This window comes from Phallusia mammillata, chromosome 4, assembly GCF_965637545.1.
Source record: "Phallusia mammillata chromosome 4, kaPhaMamm4.hap1.1, whole genome shotgun sequence".
NCBI lineage: Eukaryota > Metazoa > Chordata > Ascidiacea > Phlebobranchia > Ascidiidae > Phallusia > Phallusia mammillata.
This window is the reverse complement of record NC_137255.1, coordinates 6,326,080-6,331,419: the sequence shown is the minus strand read 5'-3', so window position 1 is coordinate 6,331,419 and position 5,340 is coordinate 6,326,080. Positions and strand designations below refer to the sequence as shown.

The window sequence follows — 5,340 nt, the reverse complement described above, 5'->3', positions numbered from 1 at the left end:
CATTTTACTTTTGATTATAACACAAAACACAAGTTGCTATGTATTTATTTTCTGTTTTAGGTTGTGTATTACCTCTAGCAGAAAGAGTAAATAACAACAGAATAGTATAGTTGATGAAAAATACTTCTGAGCTCTCAGCAGGTTTTGCCATTAATATAATTTCCATGTAAAATATAGGTTTTTCATATTGAAATTTTTAAATAAAATACTATATGCTACACAGTTAAAACAACACCACATGGCTTGGCAACCATTTTCACGCCAAAAAGCCTGTCTATGCACTAAGTTGATGATATGCAAAGAGAAGGGTTTTATCCAGAAATAGCGCTTTTATTCCCCCCCCACGTTTTTTTTTATCCGGTTTCGCAACTCAAAATATTCTACGTTTAGCCTGACAAAAGGGGGAAAATTCCACTTTGCTTTCGGTTAATACAATCGATGCTAGTAATATAGTGTTAGCAGATATAAGTGTTACAGAAATATTAATTTTATTTTAAGATGAACAATGTATTGATTTTAGTGGCTTTTTGATAAACCAATGAGCCAAATAAGATTAAAAAAATTGACATGATTAATTTGTGGTCATATGGCATGGGATTTTTGCATTGTCACCAAAGAAAAAATAGGATAAATGCGAACGAACGACACATATCGCATCGATCTACATTTCTTCCCGCAGTCTTTTTCGCGTGCTAATGAATGCTGCAACATCAACTTTCGTTTTCATTGCAAACAATCTGTTCATTAATTGATGGTCATTTGTCCCTGTCGGTTTTTTTGTGCTGCTTCGTTAAGCCCATTTATTATTCTTATTTGACATCTGGAATTTGTATGAAATAAAATTGACCCTGTTAATTAATAAAAAAATTGACGGTGTTCACAAGCACAGTTTTTTTTTTAAATCCGCTGTCACACCATTCACGTTGCTAGACTTATAAACTATACCAAAAAGTAAGAGAATCGACGGTGTTCGGTTCTGACTATTGAGGTTCTGACTAAATTCGAAATTTGTCTTACTTTTTATCGTGTAATTTTGTTTAGTTAACAGCGCCAAAAATTAGGATCGGAAATCCTTCCCGAACCTAACTTTAATAAAATAAACCGATTTCCCCAAAACCTAAAAAAATGAGACACAAATAGCGCCGAGTGTGAAGCCAGACCCAAATTAAGTGAAGCCCGAACCCGAAGGCGACTTACAACTCTCTTTCCCTATTATCACAACCTTTTTTCAAGTGATTGAACCCAAGATGCGCCCGACTACGAATCTTGACTAATTTTATTTGGGTTTGCATATTGGTTAAGTGCATTAGCCCATTCGGCCAACTGCTTGCCCTTACCCAACCTTTTTGAGTTTTTAAGACACCTCTGATTATAAGCGTTTGTTTATTGGCAAACGATAACAAATTTTAAAAAAATATAGCAAATTTATAAAACGATATCGCTTGCCAAACCTTTTTTATATGCATTTTACAAGACATTTTTTAAAACACAAAGAACACTGGAATAATTAGGAAACTATTGGTTCTTGAACATTAAAACACTCAAGTGCAGAAAAAAAGGTAAGGTCGATCCACTTTCCATCAGAAGTGTGAGATTTTGTTTTAAAAGTAGAAATTTCTCCTAAGATTAAATTAACTTACATGAAACTACATTTATTAGGTGGAGAAAACACTTAAATACGTAATGTGGGAAAAACTGATTTGCGGCTTGACGGCGTTAGAGAGGGTTAGAAGAAAATATGAGGTTGGTTACTTTATAATTTTGTTTTTGAGTCTCAGGTAAGTTTGTGTTGGTGCTGTTTTGGTCACAAACGTTCCACAAGAATAAAACAAGTTTTTTGGACAAGATCAGCCTCCTTGAAGTTGTGGTTATTTATGCACTCTTGCGGCTTATCGGAAGTGCTTTTGAAAATCCAGCTATTGCAAAAGAATACCTCGATTTTTGCCGGCTTATGCTTCAGCAAAAAGATTTTTAGTTTTCAAAATAAATTTTGTTTTTGCAAAGTTATCTTTTGAAACTAAAAGCTGGTAGGCTTTCCATGAAAAGTCAAGTCCACGATTTGAATGGAAATGAAGGGTCATTTCTTGTTTGTTTGATAAATGTATTCCTTTCATTTCCATGCACTGGGTCATGCACACAATAAAAACTTTTACTCGAAACTCTTTGGTGGACGGCACCACTGTTTGTCTGTACCACAAATGTGTACCGGTAAAGGAACATCTTACTGCTGGTAAATTACATAGTTGAGTTTTCAGTAGGGCGGAGAGACGAGCGAAGACCTTTACACAAATCTTGCCAACGGAGGCGCGAACTGGCAAAGTCAAAAACTGGAAGGATAAGAAAAGAACTCGTCTCGCTACCAAGAAGAAAGCTGTCGAAGAGAAACTGCCGTTTGAAATGGAAACAATGTGACCATCTAGTTTGAAGTCATGCACTTTAAGACGAGCCTTGATTGAAGAAAATGTAGTTTGTAATTTTGGAACGAGCATTTTTTCAACGTGTTAATTCACACAGTCTCTGCATACTTGATTTCACGTTTTGTTCGGCCAAAACCAAAGTCTCTATAAAACACGGGTTGTCCAACCATTGCTATGATATAGAGCCTCCATTAGTCTCATGGACACCATTTTGTGTCCAAAATAAAACAGCGGGTGTAGGAAAAAAAGCATGAATTTTTCGATTTTCGATTTTTTTACATAAAAATTATAATAATGATTCTATAGGTTACAAATTTTTCCTGTTTAAATGCTTAAAATGACAGCTAAATGCCAACTGGTGCAGGATGTTTGTCTATACTCTTAACACCATTCTTTTTACTTTCATTGCTACTATCTTTCTTCGTTAATTTCTTTACACCATCGTGTGGAATAACACTGCCAGTATTTTTGCCTCTGTTAAATCTGGGAAACATTTTGTTTTACCAGTGTCCTAAGTTGTTTTATTGGACTTTTCCAAATCGTCAACGGTTATTCTGCCGAAAAAACTCCCGAAACGAATTCTTTTGCTAATCAAATTCGTTACATTGGTTCTATTTTTTCATTGGGTCTAAAATTTGTGTCGGTAACCACTTTACAAATCTCAACTCCGTTAAAGGCGAAAAGAAACCATGCATGTTCAAGTTTAAAAGTGGTACAACCCACTTAAATTTTGCTGGTCTTGGTCCACGGTTTTGGGGAGTTTCTGACTCCTGGTTTAAAATCTAAATGCTTGACCTAAAAAAACGAAGTGTTTTGCAGTCCTGTTTAAAGGTGGCTGTACACAGGATCCGTTTCGGTCCGTTTTCGTCCGTCATGCGTATACGCGCGTAAATTTCGGTCCGTCGCCTTCCGTCGACGTGTATACACAGAATGCGAACCATGCGTTTTGTCCGAAACGGACGTTAACGCAAGGCCATCCGAACAAATAGAACATGTTCGATTTTTTCGGACGATACGCATGCGATTTTCGGTGTAGTGATAGTGCAAAACTGAGAGATATTTCTAGATTGGTTGATTAGTATCAATTATTTTGATCAAATCACAAGACTTAAAGCCATCTTGTTTCTAATAATAAATAGAAGTGAAGTAATATGCAAGGTTTTATTATTAAATCGGCAAAAAGACGGGCTTCGAACTCGACCGGAATGCAGAACAACAGCGGGATACAAAAAGCTAATAATGTAAGTAACAATAGCTTTCCGGGAAACAAAGGGTTCAGGAAAGAGTCAGTTCATACCCAAGTTCTGGCAGTTAATGTCATCGATCACAAAGTTTCAGAAAAAGGAAGCTGCAAATATGCCATCAGGGTTTAGAAATTCGGAACTATGTTGTATTAATATTTAGGATGTTGCTTATGAAATCATAAGTCCATAGTTGTTGTTTACATACACTTAAGTATACTGGTTGATGTTTCTGCAACAATCTGTGAATTATGCACTTTAAGTTATCATGAAATGTTCATTTGTACAATCCTTTGATTGACCAATATCAACTAAAGAAATCAAGTTTAACAAGAAAAACTAGTTAGAGAGAAACCTGCTTTGGAGAGACATCTACTTTATAAATGCCTGTAATTCAACTTCAGCAGAGTTTGGTTTACCAGGTAATTTAACTAATTTTTATTACAATGTGGATACATTTTTAATGGTGATAGAAATTTTGTGGTTTTTACCACAAATTGTTTTGACAACTTTTTATTGTACATTGGGGAGGGTTTAATCTGCTTATCAAGTGTACATTTTGCGACTATATGTGACTTTTTTCTCCAGGAAAAATGTGAAAGAAAGGTGACATATGCAACACCTATATAAAAAGACAGAAAATCCAACAGTGTTTTATATTTATACACAACACCACAGGTATGTAAATTAAATGATTTATGCTCCATATTTGTAATAAACCTACTATAAGTGTTATGTTTGTAAGCCATGGACTTAAACAATATTCTTTCAGAGTACTGCAGGGAAAGAATTCTGATCAAAAATAGTATTATTTTTCACATCTTCATTGTAATTTGCAACCAAGGTTTGTGTTTAATATGAGAGATGGAAAAAAACCAGAAAAGTCAAATGAAATGAAAGATTGCACTTGTGGAATAAACAAAAGTACTTCTAAACTAATTTGTACATATTTTTGCATTTATGTTTTTGTTATTTGTAGGAGACCTGCAGGCAACAACCAGCACATTGCCAAATTATAAGAAGCCACCTACTGATGCTAGGATTGCCTTTTATCTTTCCAAAATAAGAAAACGCTTGAGGCAATCGAAAGAGGGTACCAGGAGGGTTTTTAAAAGCAAATGAAATTTTTAAATACACAAAAAAATCCTTTCAGTGTTTGTTCATCCCTGGTTTTACCATTTAAACATATTGCTCATGTGCACTGTGTGTTTGTACTTTTTTATTTTGTCTGCTTCAAAAGTGTATTTAAGAAAAAAAATACAAATATTTTGTGACATTTGTTTTCCACTAGCGATGTTATTATACTGCTATCTTATTTGAGCAAGGCTTGTCACTAGCAAATGAGTTGAGTTTATGCGAAGGTTAGGTAGGATAATGTCGATTGTAAACATTTAAAATTGGATTTTTTGGTCGGTGTGTTCGAGTTCAGCAATATTAAAATCCCACCACCACGGTGATAACCCAAATGCAAGAAATTAGCGGTGTTCCTGCTTCGAACAGCCAAACAACTGATTTGGAGTAGGACGCATTCAAGCGAAACATCGCATCGTTCGGATCCTGTGTATGCCACCAAACCTAGTCACATTCGGAACGTAAATTCGGTCCGTTTACGCACGTCAGATTACGGACCGTTTTTCTCATGCGTTTACGCACGTTGACGGAATACGCAGTCTGTGTACAGC

At 35.4% G+C, this 5,340-nt stretch overlaps 1 long non-coding RNA gene across 5 annotated transcripts; it reads left to right on the top strand.

Annotated features, from left to right (window-relative positions):
- The first annotated feature begins 3,244 nt into the window (after positions 1-3,244).
- Positions 3,245-4,938, top strand: LOC145225390 (uncharacterized). 5 transcript variants are annotated; one of them, XR_013859882.1, is made up of 4 exons: positions 3,245-4,080; positions 4,247-4,336; positions 4,431-4,502; positions 4,638-4,938. It is a non-coding gene; the product is annotated as an uncharacterized LOC145225390 (long non-coding RNA). The 5 variants fall into 5 exon arrangements; XR_013859883.1 differs by lacking the exon at positions 4,431-4,502 and having other exon boundaries at positions 3,245-3,658; XR_013859881.1 differs by lacking the exon at positions 4,431-4,502.
- The last annotated feature ends 402 nt before the right edge of the window (positions 4,939-5,340 follow it).